Source organism: Callospermophilus lateralis, chromosome 10 (genome assembly GCF_048772815.1).
Source record: "Callospermophilus lateralis isolate mCalLat2 chromosome 10, mCalLat2.hap1, whole genome shotgun sequence".
Classification (NCBI taxonomy): Eukaryota; Metazoa; Chordata; class Mammalia; order Rodentia; family Sciuridae; genus Callospermophilus; species Callospermophilus lateralis.
In genome coordinates this window covers 60,615,901-60,639,452 of record NC_135314.1, presented here as the reverse complement: position 1 = coordinate 60,639,452, position 23,552 = coordinate 60,615,901, and positions in this window count along the sequence as shown.

The following is a 23,552-nucleotide window of genomic DNA, read 5'->3' as shown; positions in this document are numbered from 1 at the left end:
GAAATAATTAGGATTGAAAAATAGGAATAAGCTACTCAAGGATATATTTTCTAAAACCAGCACAAGGCACATTTTCAGGTAAAAAAAAAAAGAAGTCTTGATTTTTAAACTTTGTTTAAAAAGGTAAAATTCTATGGTTTGATATTGTCAACCAAAAATATGTAAAGTTTTCCAATTATAAGCAAGTAAGAAGGAAAAACAATTCCAATTTCAGATTTTCTTTCTTTAAAACTGTAGTCTTTAGAATACTGATTAACTAGTTACATGTATTTGGGTCACTTGATAAATTCCAAATGTGCCACAAATACTATGCGGCATATATTTTTGTCTTAAACACAGTATCTGATTAGTAGGTTTTTGTTTTTTAGTTGGTTGGTACTTGATATTGAATTGGGGGCACTTAACCACTGAGCCACATCCAAGTGCCCTCCACTTGTGGGGTTTTTTTCCCGTGTGTGTGTGTGTGTGTGTGTGTGTGTGTGTGTGTGTATTTATTTAGAGACAGAGTCTCACTGAGTTGCTTAGGTCCTTGATAAGGTTGCTTAGGTTGCTGAGATTGTCTCTGAACTCCCTATCATTCTGCCTCAGCCTCCTGAGCCACTGGGATTACAAGGATGTGCCACTGTACCCGGCTCTGAATAAGTAAGTTCTTATCACATAAAAATGTGGTACTACTCTTACTTTGGTGAGTGTTCAGGAATTAAGAATTTTTAAATGTGGGTCACTGTGGATTGTCCTTGCTGCATTTATAATACTAATTAAAATAACAGAGCTTGAGAAGGGAGAGTTACCTACTCAAAATCAGTGTATTTATAACTCAGAACAAGGTGTGTAACATGAGCTACTGGATAAAACCAAGTACATCTCAAACTGAAGGCAACAATGAACTTTATTTTTTATTTCAGATTCATCAAACTGCACCTAAACTAGTTAAATGCTGAATATGAGAGTAAAGGTATCATTTTTTTTCAACACTATGCTCATATCTATCTAGGTTAACTGCTGCTCATTCAAGGAAAAGTTAAGCTTTATGTTCTGGTGTGATTTTTGTTTAATGTGATTTCCCTTGGCTAAAGCATCAAGAGACCCAAAGTAGCATCATTAGTAAGCTCGAACTGGCAATATAGTTTTAGTTTTACCAATTAACATCTATCAAGCTAGATTTCAAAACCCAACTACAACCAAAGATACAAAATGGTTTCTTTATTGATATCCCAATAAATGAGTTTAAATAAACCAGTAATGCTTCCTTGGACAAAAGTCAAGAAAATGTGCAACTGAGATGGGCTGGATTCAGACCAGTGAACATGTGTATGAGTGGATGCACTTACTAGTCCTCCATCAATATTGGAGATCAAGAATTGCCTGTGTTCAATCATTTTCCCTAATTAAAATCTATGGGAGGTTAGGGTTGTAGCTCAGTGGTAGAGCACTTGCCTAACATTTGTAAGGCATTGGGTTCAATTCTCAGCACTGCATATAAATAAATATAAATAAAGCTTCATCAGTAATAATTTTTTTAAATCTATGGAAACTTAAAAAAAAATCATGTTTCTAATCCTCAATTTCCCCACCTGTAAAGTGACAGTAATGATACAATCTGGCTCATGGGATTGCTGAAAAAATTATATGTGGTGGTACACATTAAGTTCTAAGTGTAGTACTTGGTGCTGTGTAAATATTCCTTAAATATTACATTATCATTAATATTCATTAATTTACATAGAGATCACATTCTAAACAATTGAGCAGTAAAGAAATATTCAGAATAGTTTAAAACTTAAGATTCCTGAAATGCTAAAATTATTTAGATAAAATTTTCAAGGTTTTAAGTTAATATATGCAAAGCCAGCTTAGACTTATCCAATGAGCACACACACACACACATACACACACACACACACATCTACTATAAAATTTAAGCTTAAGAACATCAGACTACACAGACCATTGGTTTAATTATTCTTGCAACCTCTGGATAATTTCCCTTGAAAATAATCTATCTGTGCCAGATAGTGGTGTAGTTTTTCTTTCATATATTAACACCAAGGCCTAAGTCCCAGAAGATGCTGGATGTGACTCAGTATCCCAGAACCTTGCTTTCGATACTAATGCAGTCCCCAAACTGAAGAGTCGATACTAAATATGTGAAGCACAACCCATAAAAACATAAAAACCCATGCCCAGAATGTCACTGCCTATATCCATAAATATGTTGCCTTTGGCTATAATTATCTGTACTTGGAAGCATATTAAAATTTTTCATGGGTAGTCATCTGAAATATCCACATACCCTTATATTTAGGAGTTTTAACTTGATCAAGAAAGAACAGTACTTTTAAGGGGAGGGTACCTGTGATTCCTAAAAAGAGATCTATTGGGAGGTAGAGAAACACACAAAAATGTAGGGTTTTGGAATATATTTTTGCATTTAGGGTGATAGTTTGAGTTGAAGAGTAATTTGTCTTAGAGAAGCAATTGTTAGAAAGCATCAGAAGAGTCATTCTCAAAAACAAAGCCAGTTATACCCTTAAAATAGTACACCATCATCTTCCTAAATTGATGATTTAAGAGAGAATTTGGGGATTATGCCATCTGACTGTTTTGGTGGAAGGTTTGAGGGAAGTTTCTGAAAAGGGTATCTTTGTTCCTTTGTAGAAATAACTAATGCTCTTGAACAGACTCAAATATCTCCTAGTCTGCTGTAAAGTAAATACTGACGTAAGACAGAAAGGCAGTATCTAGAGGCTCTAAATGCCTCATACTTTGATTAAAAATTCTTTTGTCAATTACAGATTGATTTTGTAGCTCATTACAATGATGGATGTTGGGGATGGCGGAGGTGGTATTTTACCACTTGGCCTGAGGGTGTACTCTGTTAGGAGAAGATGGTAAAATTACAATTATTTTCCAGTAGTCATCCATGAGCTTAAGCTGACCCAATGGATGTCATTGGGATAATTTGAAAGAATGGTGTCAGACAGAAAGGCCAAAAAGTATAGTACACCAACCCCTTAAGAAGGAAAATATTTTAAATAAATATTTCCCAACAACCTAGTGAGATTCTTGCCACATGATTAGTCACATTGAGCTGTATCAGCCTGGTTTGGAAGCAAGCTAGAGTGTTCAGCAGAGGCCACAGCAGGAATATGTAAATGTATCTATGTGTACCACTATGAATATTAAAACTGCATATTTCTATATAATACATGTAGGCACTTTCATACACACATGTAGATACATATATACTTTTATTCCTTTTAAATATTGGAATAAATATAAAAACTGTGGGGAAAATTAGAGGATTTAGGTAAAGCTGCAGGGGGAAGAAATCAATATTCAGTCATGTCTGAAAAAAAAAAAAGAAGGAAATTCATCTCACTTTGTAATACATTCATATCATGATCTGAAATGACCTATATCACTGGAGTCATGGTGTGGTTTCTTCCTCTGATATCCCTGGTTTGTTTCCTAGACATTCTCTAATGGTCGCCTGTGAAAGCTCTATCTGTGCAATAGCCACATGGTCAAAGCAGCAATAATCATCAGTTACATAACCTGCAAATCTTCCCTGTTCCAAAACTATCATCTGTAATAAATGACAGTGATATAACATTCAAAGAAAAATATGCATGTAAGAAAATTGATGCTCAGTATTAGGAATGAAGATACTATGTAAGACTGATATCAATAAGCTTACAATTAAGAAAAGAAAAAAAAATTCCAACTTATGATCAGGAGGTCTGCCCATATCATGACCACAGCAATACTGGCAACATATCTAGACAATTGCTTCTCATAATAGTCTACCATGAACACAAATGTATTTATGGTCTACTTTCACAGTGACATATCTCTTTTCTGCTTATTGTTTAGAATTTCAATACTGTGAAATAGAACTATGTTGACAAAAAATAATACTTAATATTATGAAACGTCAAGAAATTTAAGTTACAGAAAAGTAACAAAACATTAGGTTTGAGGTATAAAATCTGATCTATGCTTATATTCTAGGTGGAAATGGACAGTGAGACATTATTAGAACATCTGGATTATTTTAGAAATTGGTCATATTTGGCATCAAGGACCAGGATGGAATTTCATTTGTCTTATTTCTTTTATTACAATCGTGGTAAAGAAATAGAAAGAGAAGGAGCCCAAAAAGTTTACAGAAGATGATAAAAGCTAGGTACTGATAACTTAAAAAAAAAAAAAAAGACAATAGACAATAAAAACCTAACCTAGCATCCAAGGCATTAACAAAACTCACATTTGAATATTTAGAATTAAAATCATTAAAACAATATGCCATTTCAGATGGCTTATTTCTGTGACAAAGTATAGAAATTGGAACAGAAATGTGCTATACAAGTCGCCTTCACCATAAACCATCCCAAGACAAGTACTGCTGATGGGATAAAATTTGAAAGGAGAAATAACACTGTCAGCAATAAAAAAATGCTTAGAGCAGCAATGATGCCATCCATCTTTACATTCCCAGGCCTCTGGCTCCAATGTTGCATAGTATCTACCCCACAGGTAAAATGATTTTAATTACCATCTGCAGGCAAGAAGCAAATCTCACTTAAAAAAGCAAAACAAATAAATACCCATCCTAGTATTAAACACATGGAAGGCAAGGTTCTCAGTTTCTCAATCTTTGAGTGTCTGAAGCCAAAAGTCTAATCACTCTTTCTGCAGAGAATGAAGGAAGAATGACTGTAGAAACCTGTGACTCTTAGATGGCATTTGCTCCTCCACATTCTGTGGTCCTGTTAGATCATTCAATGGCATCTTTGCCTCCTGCCTCCTCTGCTAATTTTGTTGTTATCACACTGCCATAGTTTTATGCTCCTCCCTTCCAGGATTCAGCTGTTACACAAGTGAAACCAAGTATTCTTGGTGCACAGTAGGAGTTCAGAGAGGAATATGTACATGTTTCCCTTCTCACTCAAGCATTAGACTTGGTGATAGGTAAGGTCAAAATTAAAGTTCTTGTACTCTTCCTTTTTCAGAAAGAAAACCATGAAAATCTACAACACTGGAAAAAACAATCATTTTCTCCTCCCATACTTTCAAAATCAGAAAATAATCCAAGACACTTGTTGGGGATGCAAATCAAGTCAAGATGGCACCTGGCACTTTGCCAGGAGGAGTGGTTTGTGAAGCAAATACAGAGAGCCATTAAAATGATGAGGATTCCTTATTGGCTGACTGCTGTATCTAGATGATGTTAATTAAGTTAAGCTGTGTGTAATTAGTTAAGCATAAATACCTCTGCTGTCCGGCAGAGAAGCGGCTCCTGCTATCTCTGGTGCCCGCTACTTTGAGTTCTCGCTCAGTTCCCGCTGAGTTCACTCGAAATAAAGTAGTTCCCATTTCAACCTTCAAGTTGCTTGTCACCTCCTGGTTATTGGCCCAGCTAGACTGCTGCAGACACTATTTCCAATACATGATCTTTGTATTTAGGAAAGTTTAAGCAGCTATGCTCTATGATAACAATTGCTATGCTATATTTAATTTCTGTTCATTGGTCTCTCTCTATTTCACATTTTTGAGTGCTGTGAAGAGATTCTGCCTTTGGCTCTGTACCTATATTACCTAACATATTATGAGTTCACAAGAAGTTCTTAATAAATGGTAAATTAATATTTATTTGAATGCAATTTCTATTTTTTTTCCAACCTGAGTACACAGATAGCCAGTTGCTTGGACCTTAACTATTTTATTTAAAGCACAATTTTGGTTGTTGTTGTTTTTAATTTTATATTTTCAAGGCTTCTTAAGAAATATAAAGGAAAATTAGGAACAGAAGTTTAAAGCATATGGAGAGGATATTAATGGTTAATGATGATGATGATAATGAGAACATGAAAATAGCAACTGAAATTATGTAAGCCAATACATGGTAGCACAGACATGGTTTCACAGAACCATATATGTATAATGGAGAAAGAAAATTCTAAAATTCCTGCCATTCTTTTGCTGTACATGAATTGAAGGTAATTTCTCCAGTACCAGATTTATGCTTCTCTAGACTAAGCCTGTCACAAAAGCTTCTCAGCAATAACCCCTCTCATTGCAGCAGTAGCTTCACAAGTAATGAAAAGATTCAGATGATAGTTGAGTACACCTGTGTAATTACAATATGCCAGAAGCTCACACAAACAATTTTCTTCCCCCACATGTGTCCCAAGGCCTGATTTGGAAGATAAGTTGACAACCAATACAAGTTAATGGCAATTATCTGCCCAATAAAATGCCTTCTTGTTGGTATCACTGAATTATTTGGAGGGGGCATAAATTCATAATTTAGGACAATCTGACTTCATGTTGCAAAGGAGGTTGTTATATCAATCTGATATCATGTATACCTTACTCAACCTAATATACTCATGATGTGGGGTAGAAATAATTATTCAAAAGGATTATTAAAGATTTCATCTTTTGTGCCATAAAAATGACACATGAATAAGAAAGTCAGCCAAACCAAATGTAAAATATTATATTAATTGACTGTAATTTCTAATTTGCCTTTGGCATTTGAGTCTCATTTTACATTAATGTAATTTGGAAGGAAAGTGGAAAATAAGATATAAACTAGCTGCACCTGCTGCAATTTATCTAGAACCTGGTATGAGTTCACTGAACATTTATGTAGACAGTAGAATGTAGCACATAGGAGTAAGGTCTGAAATCCATCAAACCATTTACTTTTTACCACTCTTAGTTTATAACATGTTGTGAAAATAAACTTTATCTACCTCAATATTATCAGCAGGGATATGGATAATATCACCTTTCTCACAGGCTTAGATGGTACCACAAGAAAGGTCAACTTGTCAACCCAGGGTCAAGGACAACATTGTGGCAACACCTCCCTCACCACATGCAGTCAGTGAGGGGGTTATTTGTAAAGAAGTTTAAAGCAAAATAACATCAACTAAATATTGGTCTTCTTTTTATTATAACCATGCATTTGTCAATTCTAAATGAAGCCAGTTATTAAAAAAAAACCTCTTAATCCTAAATATAGAAATCCCCCACCACTCTCTTTTAGTATACTTCTGAAATTTTGTCATAAATATGCTAAGAATAGTAACTCATTAGATAAAGGATATCTATATCTTTTCTAGTTTATCATATAAACAAATTTTGTAATAAAACAATGGGCATTTGTAGAAAGATACAATAGTCTCCTTAGAGTTCACTACTGATATTTAAGGAAGCATGATTCCTTTCATATTAATTATTCCCTGGCCATCACTAAACTACTAGGCACTAATTTTTAACCAGAGTTTCTCTCTTTGCCAACTGAGTTGGAAACATTTGCTTTCTGGTTTACTGAGATATAGAGAAGACAGAGAGAATAATGCTGTTTGTTAATTATTTTCAACTGCTATGATAAAATATACTGTATATGTAGAGTACATTTAAAGCCACAAATAACAAAAGCAAAAACAATGATTACATTTCCTCATTGGAAATTTTAACCGAAATAAGGGCAGTACCATTTATTCTGTGTAATTCTCTCCTCTCCAATCATTGCCCTGTTAATTATTCTCAAGATCACTTACTTTTACTTGCTATTTTTTAAGTTGATGAGATCATTAAATTTACCAGCTATCCAAATACATTTGAAGTTTATTAAGACTCTATGCTGTCTTTGAACTGGAAATAGAGGAGGAATAGAACTCACTTTTAAAGAAATTAAAGTAATAAAGCAAAATGGGTACCACTTTATTTTAAGTACCCATTAACCAGAGCATAAGAGAGAAAGTCAAAATGGAAATCTCAAAGAAATAAACATGTGAAACACATGCCGTTCTTCACACACAAGCATTAGTCCAGCAATTAGCTCATCCGGAATACATGTCAAATCCACTTCAAAGAGGAATACTTAAAAAGTCTATTTTCTATTTTTAAAGATGGGGTCTCATTGAAATCTCAATTTGTGTGAAGCACTCCTTTAAGTGATTGAGATAATGCTTTCATTTATTGATGATAAATCTTAATTCATTTTCTCCATTTAGCAACTGCAAGTCTTTGGGTTGGGTATGACACAAAATACTTTATATAAAATGATCTGATTCATGACATTTTTATTCCCTATAAATTGGGTCGACACAAATTTTCTTAAACTGTAGATATTATTCTTAGTGTCTTGAAGAACTGCTAGTTGCTTCCTAAATCTTTAAAATTTGGTTCATTTAAATATGTTGGCCAATTGCTGGAGTTAATGATGATGAATGGAAACAGAATTAAATTTTTTATACACTGAGTTGGCTCTAGTGAGAGGCAGTTACCAGCTATCTCTCTGCTGGAATCTAAGCTGCCTGAAAAGGTCCCCACATTAAAAGCATTCTCCTATTAGATGCTAAGGTACCTAAACCTCTGTTTAAAGTTATTCCTTCTTTAAACCGTTGGTACTATACAGCCACATTAAAACAGCTATCAAGAAGATGTAATATGATAGCACACACCGTGGTCAGCAAAATGAGAGAGTCTGGAAACATGGGATATGTCCAAGTCTCAAGTGGGAGTCCCAGAGAAGCAACCGAGGACCAACAATGAAGGCCGTGTAATTAAAGACTAATACTAACTAAAGCAGGCTGGATCTATTTCAAAACCTTTTTTGAGGCTGGCCTAGATAATAAACTAACAAGGAAGAGATAAAATCATCTAATCAACAACTGTCTTTCATACCTTGACTTTATTTTTGCTTTGTTTCAAATAATGATGTTATTATTTAGATACAAGTTTACTCCAAACTCATGTGTGAGATAATGTAAAAAGGTTCAGAGGTGAAAGGATTAGATGATGAGAGCTTTAACCTAATGAGTCCACTGATATGAATTAACTGGGGTGGTAATTATAGCCAGGTAGAGGGTGGCTAGAGGAGATGGGTCACTAAGGCATGCTTTTGGGGTTTTTTATTTTGTCCCTGGTGAGCAGAGATCTCTCTGCTACCTGATTGACATGTCCTGAACTGCCTTCCTCCCACACCCTTCCATTTTGGTTTTCTGACTCACCTCAGACCCAGAGCATTGGAACTGGCTGTCTTATGACACTCTGCAACCATAAGCTAAATAAACTTTTCCTCCTTTAATTGTTCTTATCAGGTCGTTTGGTCACAGTGATGAAAAATCTGACTAAAACAATTTCCAATACAGTTGACCCAAAGAGAATGAAGTTTCACTTATATAAAATAACATACTTTTAATTTGGCCAAAAACTTACACAGGATTACTATAGACCTCTATAAATGCAAGATCATTGAATGAAAATGACCAAAGATTGACCTCACCATTTTTAATTTATAAAATTGAGCTCTTAGTTCAGCTAGCACAAGTTTATGCTAGGACTTTATTTTTGTTCTTTTTAGTTATACATGGCAGTAGAATGTATTTTGGCATACTATACATACATGGAGTATAACATTTTAATTATGGTCCTATTAATTGTTCTTTCTGATATGTGGGTACTAATTCACAAAAAGGGGGCAGGTGGGAAGAATGGAAGTCCACTGGACTAGACAAAGGACTAGCTACATTTATAGTAACTACCCCCTGTTAATTTTTATGAAGTTTATGTCCCAATATCATCAGTGGATGCCTGAAACTGTGGATAGTACTGAATCCTGTATACTATGATTTTTTTCCTAACATACTACCTATGATAAGTTCAATTTATAAATCAGGCACAGAAAAGATACTAACAACAATAACTCACTGCAGATTTTAGCAACCTCATTATGCAATGTATTTTTTTTCCTTATTAAATTGAGAACTTCCACCTTTTCACTGAAAGGAAGAACTTAATTGCTTATTGTTTACATGTCCAAATTGCCAGCAGTGATGCCCTTAGACTTTGGGCTCACTGTCAAGTTAAAAAAAAAAAAAAAAGCCTTACTTAACAATAGCATAATGATATTGTGACAGTCAATCTGATAATGAAGATGGCTAATCAGTGACTAACAGGTGGGTAGTATATATGTGTGATTACACTAGACAAAGAGATGATTCACATCTTGAGCAACACAATTGTACTGTATGAGATTTCATGTTATTCAGAGTAGTGGACAGTTTAAAAACCTATGAAGTTTTTTTCTGAAATCTTATATTTTATGTTTTTGGACTATGGTTTATACCCAGATGTTGAAACTATGAAAGACATAACTTCTGATATGTAGTAGACAGATATATTTGTTTCCATTAGGCTAATGACTAAAATATAATATAATTCCAGTATAAAGATATTTAAAAGTAGTAGAAACTTTCCCCCAACATCGTCTTTCATGATTTTAAAATATTTCATGTCTATATCTGAACATATAATTTTGATATAGACCCCACTGCTTGATTTTATGATTTAACTAAAACATAATATTTTGTAATCATTTGTTGGTAATAATTATTTGTTGAGGTTTCGACTTCCTGCAAAACCAACCAACTAAACAATCAACAAAATGAATTTACTATATAGAAAGAAAAATATTTCAAATCTTCAAGTGATGATAGGAATGGGGTTTTTGCATGTACTAGTTACAGAGAGATTTAGAGAACATAGACTACTTGCTAATTTCTTGTTTTTTCCTCGCGCATATGGGAAATCATGTAGAAACTTTGTTAAAAGTCCTAGAGCTAGAGTATGAAGCAGTTCTGGCTAGAAGCAACCTCTCTGAGTTCCCCAATTAGGATAGTACCCCTGGTATAACACAGTTAAAAGGGAAGAATTTTTAGAAAATCTCCTTTTTGATATTGTGCATCCTGTTTGGGATTTGAAGTAACATTGTAAATTAGTAACCAGGAGCAAATGCAAATCTCTCTTTGAGCATACTTATTCCAGGTAGCACAAATTTAGCTAGGACTTTATTTTATTTTTGTTCTTTTTAGTTATATATGACAGTACAATGTATTTTGGCATACTATACATACATTTATTATAACTTGTTTTAATTATGATACTATTAGATGTTGTCTCTGAGATGTGGATACTAACCCACAACAAGGGAGGATGAGGAGGTAAAAAATGGAAGTACAGTGGACTAGACAAAGGACTTTCTTAAATATATGCTTGAAGATATGACACAAGGAACCAGAGATATACAAGAGAATTCCGCAGTTTGGCTATTATTTTCTCTATAGTCCTTGTTCTAGTTCTAAATAAAGACTTTGGTCTTTGAACTGCCCAACCCAGCCTTTTCCCCTAAGTAAAAAGCACTCAATAAATGTGGTCATGTAAAAGAATTATTTATGATGCGTGGGATTAAAAACAAATACAAAACCAAGGCTGGAATTAGTTCAAAACCAAGTTTGATATATAATAGGTTATAGGCACATGAAATATGATTATAAATCATAAGCTTATGTATAATATAACTACATTAATTGTACTTAGGTATTTTTCAAATCAATATCTCATCTCAATTATATTTCAATTCTTCATAACCAATGAAGAAATATTAATTAAATTTAATAATTACTTTTTCCTTAGTGAACATATTTTGATGAAAAAAACACATTTGTGGGGATATAACCTCATTTCAGATGAGAGAGGTCAAAATAATCAAGGTTTGATGGTAAGAGACAATTGGAATATATTTCTATTTTTGCTTCATAACATCTATTAGATGTACAAACTATTTTCTCTTAAAAGTCTCCAGATACATTTTCAAAAGGGCATTTAAAAAATGTATTCAATTCCTTAATTTCTGATTCCCAATAGAATCTTAACAAAGTTTTATGGGAGTTGACTCAGTCTACAAGAAAAGAAATCTTTATATTTACACTAATATTACTTTCCCAGTCTTTTTATAATACATGAAAAGTGTTTATGTATTTATATGTGTATGTACATATATATTTATAAACATTGTTTTAGTCAGCTTTTTCACTTCTGTGATGAAAATGAAAAGATCTGACCAGAACAATTTTAAAAGAGGAAAAGTTTATTTGGGGGCTCATGCTTTCAGCGGCCCCCATTCATAGACAGCAGACTATATTTCTCAGGCTCAAAATGAGGAAGGACATCATGGTGGAAGAGTATAGTGGAAGGAAACAGCTCACATGGTGATTAGGATTCAGAGAGAAAGAGACTCCGCTGGACAGATACAAATATATGCCCTCAAGCCATACCCCAATTCCTGCCTCCTCCAGCCACTTCAGTTACCTAACCACTTCAGATACCACTCCATTAATCCATATCAGGGAATTAATTCAATGATTGGGTCAATACTCTTAGAACCCAATCATTTCTCCTCTGAAACGTCTTGCATCATCTTAGATTTTGGGAGATACCATATCTAAACCATCTAAACCATATATAAACCATATATACACACAAAAAGCATAATTATACAAATACATAATATATACCAAAGTTTAATGGCCATTTCTGAACTGCTTGGGGCATTCTTACAAGTTTATAGCAAGATCTGGAAAAAGTATTTCCATCACTCAGAAACTCCTTATGCTTTGTTGAAATCATCGTCCTCTTCTGATATCTACCAGCATAGATTAATTTTCTTTTTCATGTACTTAAAATAAATAGAATCAGGTTCCTTTTGCTCATCACCATGCTGAAAGATCTATTCATACTTTCATGCAGCACTTACTGCATTTGTCACATTGCTTTATCGTATTCCATTTTTTCTGAATATAACACAATTTATTAAAAATTACATCTTAAAAATTTATGTATCTGGCAAAATGAGCCCTATGATATTTCTATATAGACAGATATATCTCTGTTCCTTACTTTCCCCTAATGCATATATTTGGGAAGCAGGTAGGTGGGATGCCATGTAACTGAATGTAACACAGATATGTAAATCTTTTAAAAATTGATATTCTTTTTTAAAAGCAAGAGGGTTAGGCAGAAGCGACAAATGCAACCCCTTCTAAATAAAACTATGTTTTAAAAAGATAGATTCAACACTCATCACAAATTAAAAGCCTTTCATTAAAACTTGTAAATACTCAGATTTAAATTTGATAAGCCATATCAAGTCATCTTTGCTAAATAAATGAGCAATGACATGGATATTAGTGAATTGATAAATATTAATTGATAATTAAGTTGTTGTTGATAATGAAAAAAGTTAAGAATCATGGATTCAACCTGAGGTTGGCAAGCCCATCAAAATCAGTTAATGTCTAATTTATGTCCTAAAATGAAAGGCAGTTTTGTCTATAAGAGCTCAAATAATTCAGCTAATCACTACCCAAGTGTTTTCAAATTAGAGATCTTGCTTGAATTTGGTTTATTGTATGAGGACGCCTCATTTATAACCAGGAATTGCATTTTCATATTATGAATATGCTGAAATCCTTATACACCACTTTCCTGTATAACTTATCAAAGTTCCCCTGATGATCACATTTTGTTTGCAGCATTAATTTTCTAAACTTTTTTTTTCCTTTTACTCTTCTGGTCACAAACTTTGAAGTAGTTCTCTGAGATATGTGAGGAACACCTTCACTGAACTTTTGTATACTCTCTAAGTACTCCCTGCATTGGTAGCGTTTTATGAAACAGCCTCTTGAGCCCACAGAAGCACCGTATCTGAAGTGTATGGGCTTGGCTTAGAGTTCTGTGGCTGTTTCTGAAGAATCTCTATCTATTTCCCACTTTTCACCTTGCCACACTGTGTACATATCCTGTTGCCTTAATTGCCTTTGATATTTCCTGCATTTATTCTATAGTGTATCTCCATAAAATTGTCCTTCCCCTATTATATTTTCACAGAGAAGATGAAAAATGAGTCTCTGCCAGTAATCACCCACCTCACAACTATTAGAACCAAATCAAGAGTCTAAAGTACTTCCAAGAGCTGAATGTCTTTATTATCACAAACACACAACTGGAACTATAAATTTAGCAAATGCAGAGAATTTATATTGATTTGATTTTGTACTGAGGTTTCACAACAGTGACACTGGATCTCAAAAGACAGCAACAAAATATTGAATAACGCAGCTAATGAAGAACTTGGTCTTATGGGGCACCTTTGTCAATGACATTAGGAAGGATTCTGTACCCATTTAAGCTCAGCAGTGTGTACAAAGGATAAGTAGTGGCGTGTGTCTAGGATCACTGGAAAATATCAATGCATAATGAAGATCCTACAAGTAGAAGTAGAAATTTACCGTGAGTGAAACAAAAATTCAATCCTATAACTAGAAATTTATCATATTTAATATATCAAGGACATCCTGAAATAAAAGTGTATCTCATTCTTATTTGCATCCCTTGTGATGAGGCTTATATTTTCTTGTAAACCAAAACTGATTCACAAATGAATAACAACAAGGGAAACAATTTCTAATTCTCGAAGCATGGCACCTTTGAACTTGAGTCTTGAGATGTGATGATTTCTGATGAAGCTAATTTATGCATTTTAATTATGGCATTTACTAGAAGTGCTCATTGAGAAGAGAGAAAAAAGAAGCTCAGGCATCTTTTGGAGAAGTGTGTCCAGAACAAAATTATCTTGGCAGCAACAACCAGCTAATGAAGGAAGAGAAAAATAAAAACAGATTTTCAGCTTGAAAGGTATTTCATGATCACAGGAGATTTTAGGTAATGTCCTGGTTATACAATGCTCTAGGACCCAAGACAAGCTGCTGTTCTTTGTTTAGTATTCTTTTTCTGAAGCTCAGTTTATGAGGGAAAAAAAAAGCCCTTGGTTTGGTAATAGGGAGAAAAGCTATTATAATTTCCCCTCTTTCCAATTAAAAATACTTTGAGGAAAGAAACAATGATTCTTCAGAATACCTTCACCTCAGCTTGAAGCAACCACTATTGGCACAGCAAACCACCACCAAAAAGTGACTCTGTGTTACTGGACCTGGGACACTGGTGACCTCCTGCTTCCAATTAGAAGAACAAGCTGAGGCCAGCCCAGAAGGAAAGCTGGAGTCAGATGTTCCCAAGGAGAAAGAAGGAGAGTAAAAAAGAGAGGTCAAAGAAGTGGGTCCTGAAGAAGTGGGCTGATAGCTGGGAGGACCCTGGAGATCTAGCCAAAAAGTCTTCATTAGCTACCCTCCTTGCTGCAGTTCAAACTCACAAATGCTAATATGCCCTCAGTGTTTCCCCTGGGAAACATGCTCAGATTCCACCATAGTTCCCAATCCTACCCACCATTTACATGTCACCATTTTTTTATCAGCAGCTTCCCGTGCTCCCCCTCTCCCATCTTCAGCCTCTCCACTTCTGTCAACTAGTTCCTTCTACCTTCAGGTGCATTTATCTCAAAAGTTGAAGTGTAAATTATTCTCTTAATCCCCACCTGGCAGAATTCAACCACTACTAGTTACTAGCTTATGCTAGTTGCAAGTTTTAAGGGGTGAAATGGAGAAGGGGCTACACCTAATGCACAGACTGTACAAAATGGACCCAGATGGGCTGACTTTGGGGACCAACTGAATCCCATGCAGAGAGTACCATTAAGGCATAAAAACACAAAAAAGAGGACAGAATAAAACAGGGATAAGATGAGGCTCTGGAACTTCAGATAGAAAGCAAAACAGAGTCTGGAAACCGCTGGTACTTATCCAGAGACACACTGTTAGTGAAGTATGTGGTGACTCAGCTCATTCAGTGTACAATTCAACAGCCATCTCGCGTCTGCCACTCCCTTCACCACCAAACTCTCCACCATTTCCAATAGTTCTCTTCACATTTCCCGTCACATACTTTGTAAACCTTCATAAACGGATGTCTTTTCACTTCTTCTTTGAAACATCTTCTTTTCAACACCGGCAACTCCATAGTGGCTGAATCTAGTGATCCATCTGTTATGGTTTGGGTATAAGGTGTCCCCCAAAAGCTCATGTGTGGGACAGTACAAGAACTATAAGAGGTGAAATGATTGGGTAATGGAAGTCTCCATCTAATCAGTATATTAATAATCTAATGGGGAATAACTGGGTGGTAACCATAAGCAGATAGGGTGTGGTTAGAGAAGGTAGGTCACTGGGGTCCTGTCTTTGGAGTTTATATTTTGTCCCTGGTGAGCGCAGCTCTCTCTGCTTCCTGACTGGCTGTCCTGAGCTGCTGTCCTCTACCATATTCTACCACTGTGATGTTCTGCTTCACCTCAGGCCCAGAGCAATGGAGACAGCTGCCTATGGAGTGAGACATTGGAAACCATGAACCCCAAATAAATTTTTCCTCTTTTACATTGTTCTTGGCAGGTCTTTTTGTCACAGTGACCAAAAAAAAAAAACTAACAAAATTTTTTTCCTTTTCTTTTTTGCAGTATTGGAATTGAACCTAAGGGTCCTCTACCACTGAGCTATGCTCCCAGCTCTTTTGGGGATAGCTTCTTACTAAGTTGCTGAGGCTATCCTTGAACTTGTGATCCTCTTGCTCCAGCCTCCTGTGTCACTGGGATTGCAGGCATGTGCTACCATGTCCAGCTCTGATGACCCCCCCCCCCTTTTTTTTTAGCCTCCATGATCTTTAATTTTCTGGAATATTCAATTGTAATTATCTTGACCTTTTCCTCACATTTTCTCACCTATACTACTATCCTGGGTTTGACATATATCTCTTTTCATTCATGCTTGATGATATTCACTTTTTTAAAAGGCGGAAAGCAGAAAATATATTCTTGAGCTTACTTTAGGACTTTAAATGATTAATTCACATTCTTACATGTTTTATAGGATCACTCTGGTTGCTCTATTGAGAATAGTTATAGGGAGAGAGTTAAAGCTGGGAACCCTATATAAAGCCCTGGGTTTAGTACAGACAAATGTTCATAGGTAGCTCTGATAAAGCTTGGAGTGGTAAAAACATGAAGGTGGTCAAATTCTGGATGTGCTTTGAAGAGAGAGCTACATGATAATGGTGGACTCTCACAGACAGGAAGTGAGGAGAGGAGAGAAGTCAAGTCATCCTGAGGTTCACAGTTATATAATGGGAAAGATGGATTTGATATCAACTAAGATGGTGAAACATAAGGAAGGAGAAAGTGGGGAATAAATTGAGTTCATATTTTGATATCTTAAGCTTGAGGTATTTAATAAGATAACCTAGCAGAGATATTACATAGACAGTAAAATATACGAGTGTGGAATTCAGAGAAAAGTCTAGGCTAAGGATTTAAATTTGGGATTCATTGGCATTTAGTTTGACACATGAGCCAGATAACAGATGTCAACACAACTAGATCTTGGAAGAGATATTTCAGATTCAAAGTTGATAAATATTTATTAAATGCTGACCATATGGTAGGCTCTGAGCTAGGCACCTTTAAATGTTTTATCTCACAGAATGCTTACATAAATCCCGTGAGGTACCTTCATGTGAAAAAGTGAGTCTTGAAGAAGTAAGCACATTTTTTTTTATCTTAAAAATTAGCATGATGTGAAGTGCAGAGAATTCTAACCAGTGCTTGCTTCATAATCTCTTTCTTTTGTCACTGAAGTTTGCTAATCTTCACAGGGCTCATAAATCTTGGGTCTTTGCAGGTATTTGTGCCATAGGAAGGGATAAAATCTACTCCCAAGAGACCTCAGTTCCCTGTAGATGATCTGCCATACTATGTCTCAGGACAGCATGCTGGTGTTCTTTAGGTGGACCTGCATACTCCAATGGCATGTATGGGGCTTCTTTCAATTTACCATGAGTGACCAGCTTGTTCCCAAGAACTATAAAGAGCACAGTGAGATGCTAATCTTCACCTTCAGCTATATATACTCAGGCTGCAAGCAGGGCACTGCCTAGAAATCTCAGTAGAAAAGGACAACATAATACATCCTGATCTTAGTATCAGGCCAAAGGAAGATGGTGCTAGATAAATGTGAGGTAATATGTATGAGAGGGAAATTCACCATTTTGGTTTCTTTTGACACATCACTGAGAATTTGTGATCACAGAATAAGACATGGAATTTAAACTCTCTTATTTAGTTTTCCATTTTAGTGTCTCTGAGTTTGAGATATACTTATCTTTACTTCTGAATTCTGGGAAATCTGTTTCCTAAGTCTAAGGCCTCCTTCAGTCTCCCTCCTACCTCTTACCCACATCCTTCATGTTCCTAGTTCTCTTTAATACCTAAATTCTGAGCCTCGTATAACTTCGTAATTGCATCTATGCATCACTTTATTCTAACTAGCTTCTAAGTTCTTTATAGGAAGAACTTTGCCTTAACTGCACTGTGTCCCCTAGTCATTAACCCCATCAGAGACCACGAGTGCATGCATCAATCATACCTGCTAACTTGTTACCTGCCAATACCTTCTGGAAGTGCTGATATATCTACATACTCTGGCTCACACAGTCAACAACTATCCCAGGCTCCAGACACAGGCTGAATTCAAAGGGTACCTGCCACTGTTTGAATATGTCCCTTATAAAGATTCATTTGTTGGAAATGTAACACCCAATGCTACAAGGTTGGGGGATGTGACCTGATGAGATGTGTTTAGGTCCTAAGGCCCGACCTCTTGAAGTAGGGCCCCTATTGAAAGGCCCCCCCGTCTTTTCAAAAGACGGGCTCTTCCACTGTTTTGGAGAGGAATGACATTCCCTCAAACTCCCACCAGAGGATGCAATTTTTAAGATACTACCTTGGAAGTATTGACCAGACCCTTACAGGCACAAAGCTGCTGCTTCCCTAATCTTGAACATCCCAACCTCCTGAAGTTTGATCAATAAATTTCTGTTCTTTATAAACTACCCAGTCAGTGGTATTTTGTTATAGCAGCAAAGAACACCCTGAGATAATACTCTTTGCAACTATGAGCTTAGAAGTAGTAGCTCCCTTGGCTTCAACTTTCACTGAAGCCCAAGGGCTTAGCTGTTCTTCACCAGGATTCTTGATGTAGTATATCCATAACTGATGCTCAGACTCTCCAGACTCTTTCTAACCATGACCTCTGCTGTTTGACTGGCTTTAGGAGAAACTATCATTTGTCAACTGCCTGTTCTATATATCACATACATTTTCATGGCACATTATATACATTCCTGTTTTTTTTTTTTTTTTTTTTTTTTTTTGACAACCCCTTTGCTCCATATGAGGAAACTGAGACTTGGAAATGTTATGTCATTTTCCAAGATCTCATAGAGAACAAGTGGTAGACTGAGGAAAAGAGTTCAGGTCTATCTATTGTGAACCATTTCCCCCCTGAATGTGCACCACTTTGGCTGTTTAAACTTACATAAAATAATTTTAAAAATACACTACTTCATTTGCCTTCTGAGGTATAATCTCGTTAATTGGTTCCATTCATCACAGATTTTAGGTTTTCTTCAATAGTCACTCTTTTTCTCCCTCCACTTGCCCCTTAAAGTATGTGGTATACTGGAGTTCTAAAGGTCATTATTTCTGTTACCTTATGAGAAGGTCATCTTTGGAATTGTCATTTGCAACTGACAGAGTTGCAATTCCCACTAATACATTGATGATTTCAAAATTTGAGCTCCTGGTCCTGACCTTTTTCATGAATTCTATACCCACTAACTGGACCTCTTACTTGGATGCTTCAAAAAACACCTCCAACTGTCAATCTCTATAGCTAAATTAACTGTCTTTTCTTTAAATATTTCCACCTCCAGTGTTTCAAATTTCTGTCAAAAGCATCTTCACCCACCTAGTCATCCAACTCAGAATATCTTGAGGAAGTCACTCCATGTCTGTCTCTTGTTCATTCAGGAGTGCAATCACCTTGCCTCTCCACCTTGCTTCCAAAATGTCTCTTGCCTTCCTTTTCCCTGTCTTAAACGACTACCCTTCCCTCAGTGTACATTCACATCATCTCTATCAAAGTAATTTCTCTGGTTTTAGACTGTTCCTCTGTGTGGTATATTCTCCCTGGGTCATCAGAGTTATGTTTATTAAAAAAACATCTAAATGCTGTCTTAACAGATTCATGGGGTGCAGGCTGATAGGACACAGTGGTGTTCAGAATGTGGCCACTCACAACTTTTTCACTGCTCTGCTCATCCTCCTCTACACAGGGGAGTCACAGCACTTTTATTCTTCTTTTCTTTCTTTGCCACTCTACAAATACTCCACAAAATTTGTCTTTGCACCCTTGTGCATTTAACTCTGCATTTTTTTTTTTGCCTGAACTAAACACCCTCCTACTCTCCTACTTGGAGAAATTGTACAACATCATGTGGAGCCTCAAAGCCCAGCTCTGATTTCATTTCTGTGAAGGTTGTGCTGACCCTGATGAGTGGAATTAATTACCCTCTCTCTTTTGCCTCTATAGTATTTTTTCATTCATCCATTATAGCATGCATCACATTACATCCAAGTTAATCTGGCTGATTCTCTGGCTAGATTGCTAGCTTCTTGAAGGCAACAGCTGCATCTCATTCATCTCCAAGGCCCATACATTCAGCACAGTGCTGGACATATAATAGGCTCTCATAAGATGTTTGCTGAATTAAACTTAATTTAAATGATACATAATGGGAAAAATAATATTTCACATAGAGAACTGACAAAACTCACTTTATAGACAACTGTTCAGAGACGTATCTATTCCAAAAATGAGATGCTTCAACAATCATAGTGGGAAAGGAAATAATTAGGTCCACTACACACACAAACTTAACTTCTGTACTTTCACAATGACTTCAAAAGAGAGAGATTTTGCATAGAACCATTTGTATTGAGCAGGATGTTGCTTTCCCTGTAAGCATCACAGAAAAAAATAAATAAATAAAGTGTCTAAACTGTTTGTAATTTGTTCTCATGGAAGGATGTAACTGGCAATCCCCGAAGCAACTGTTAGGTGGGCTACAGACATCTTGACATAATATATAATCTGTAAGACATGCCTGTCCCCAAGGATGTCATTCTTGATAAGTAGCTGCAGAGTGTTGCTTAGAAATTTATAATGGAGACCGGCTTAGAGGTTTGCATGGAATACCTCACTAAGTGACTAATAATCTACAGCCCTGATGTTTGCCATATCTGCCTTTCCCTGGGACTGGGTACTATTATCCTTTTTAATCTTCAGCTTCAATGAATGAACTCAAGACAGGCAGGTGAGAGGCTATGAAACATGACTACATTTTTTTTAAAAGTCTTTTTAGTCATAACAATCAAAGAATTAAAATGTGTTAATATATGTGCAAATCCTACATATAACTTCCATACAACTAGTATTATTATATATAATTTTGTTCTATAATCCTGTCATATTTAATTTTTATTACTAAAGTGGTAAAGTGGGTATACTCATTCTTATTTTTCTCAGCTGCTACCACATCATCCATTTTTTGCGTCCTATTTGCATTTCAGTTTAGGGTTAGCATGAGAAACCAGATCTCCTAATCCCTGATTAAGGGGGCTTTCTGCAAAGACCCAGTTCTATGCAATTTCATTGTCATCTCAAATATATCATCTATGATATCATGTTAATATTTACAAAATCCTGGACAGGAGGAAAGAACAAACCATTCCTTTCAAGGTCATGGGTACAGAGTACAAATATCTGGGAACAGCATCCAGATTTCTGGTTTTCCAATCTAGTGCTTTTAAATGTCTTTTTAGTCATAACATATATGCTGAACAATGAAATAAGGAGCACAAAGACATGTCAAGGCCAATGGGAGAGGAGGCATCCAAGGGCATATGTGTGCAGGGAATCAGATGAGAGATGAGAACAGAAAGAGCTGATGAGGAGAGCAATAAAAGCAATCTGCTCTCAGGCGGCATTAGCCGTGAAGAGCAATCTTGCTGGGCCATCCACTGGTGGTACTTGAATGCCCATGGAAGGTGATTAAAGGAAGAGAGTTTCAGGTGTGCAAAGAACCCAAATGAAAGATATAATAGATTTTAAATCCTAAAATGAATTTGAAATCAGCTTTTTTTTTTTTCTTAAGCACAGGGGGAATCTGATTGAGTGAACATCTTAGGTTGTAGCCCATTGGAGAGTTCACCAGGACCTAAGAAAAGCCTTCTGCCCGCCTCTCCCCAGTCCTTCAAGGGTCCCACAGGCTTGCAGCTGACAGGAGAGGCGGCTGGAATATGAAGAGTGGTGCCAAGGCTGTCAGCTCTCACCCAGTTAGGGAGACTTGTGTTCATTCACTGTCTCAGCTTAAGGGGCCTTTGTGGGGAATGGTGATTCGCAGTGTGAATTTCAATAGGATCTTTAAATCTCTCAGAGATTTTTCTCTTGGCCAAGGAAATTTCCCACTGTCAAACACTTGTAGATTGACAGCTCTGCAGGTGTCTCTCTAATATAGCCTTTCCTTCCTTACTCCTCACTCTACCTAGGGCCTTGTTTCCTAAATGTTTGTGTGTGTGTGTGTGTGTGTGTGTATTTAATATTATTTTGATGCATCCTTCTTTTGTAACTGGCATCAGCCTTAAATTAAAATGAATTGAATGCTAGCAACATACAGAAATATTGTTTTTATAGGTTTCTCAAAGTAAGATGTATTAAAGGAGACATATCAAGTTTCTAGGGCTTGTGTTGCCATAGCAACCAGTTGAGGCCCAGTTTGGAGAACAGAGACCAGGATATCCTAAATGTAATTTCCTCAACCAGGACACCTTGAGTGAATTAGAATCCCACTTCTTGGTGGTTCCAAGACAGAAAAAACAGAAGATGGGATAGTGGGCAGATTTGAGTACAGACTCTTGTACTCAATAAAGCAGGCAATAAATTATCCCACAAGTACAAAAGTGTTCTGCATGCTTTGTGAAATCATGACCCATGAAAGTTTGAAAAGCATGGGAAAATTGAGGCTGAGAGAGGTTAAGTGACAGCCAACAAACCAGGGCAGAGCTGAGGCAGGAAAGGAATTGTATGGCCTCAGCTAAATAATGTGGTTTTGCTCCAAAGGCAATGGGTGTGTGTGTGTGTGGGGGGGTGCTGGCTCCTTCATCAGCCATCATTTCTTCGAGGAGATACTGACACAATGGAATGACAACTCCATCTAGAAATAAAAATGTAACAAAAACCAATCAATAGAATCATATTCAGGCACAGTCAACTCTCTTTGAAGAAGGGGACAGACCCTGGAGGTGGAATTGTTTACTGTATTTTCCTTTCACCTTTATAGATATGCCCCATGCCAGAGGAAAGGAACAAAACTTTACATTATTCCTTTCCAATTTCCCTGAAGTTGGTGAAAGTGTTGCCTAGCTGATGGAATCTTTTGGATAACTGAAAGTCAATTCTTTTCCACTCTCCTCTCACTGAACCCACAACAGGGATCTTCTGATTCTCTTTACCTCTATCACTAGCTCACACCCTTATTGGGTTTCATGCCTAGACTTGCATGTCTAGCCCAGGACACTCCAACACAAATATAATGCAAGCAGCAGATGAAAGGCATATGCATAATTGTGAAATTCTTAGTATCACATAAAAAAGTAAAAATAAGTAGGTAAATTAATTTTTTACAAATTTATTTTACTTCACATTTAAAATATTGTTTTATTATATAACCAGTATGAAAATAATAGTGAGATGGTTTACATTTTCATACTAAGTCCCTTATGGTACATCTTTGTGTGATCTGGCCACATTTTAAGACCTCAGTGACCTCATGTGGTTGGGACCAATGCCCTG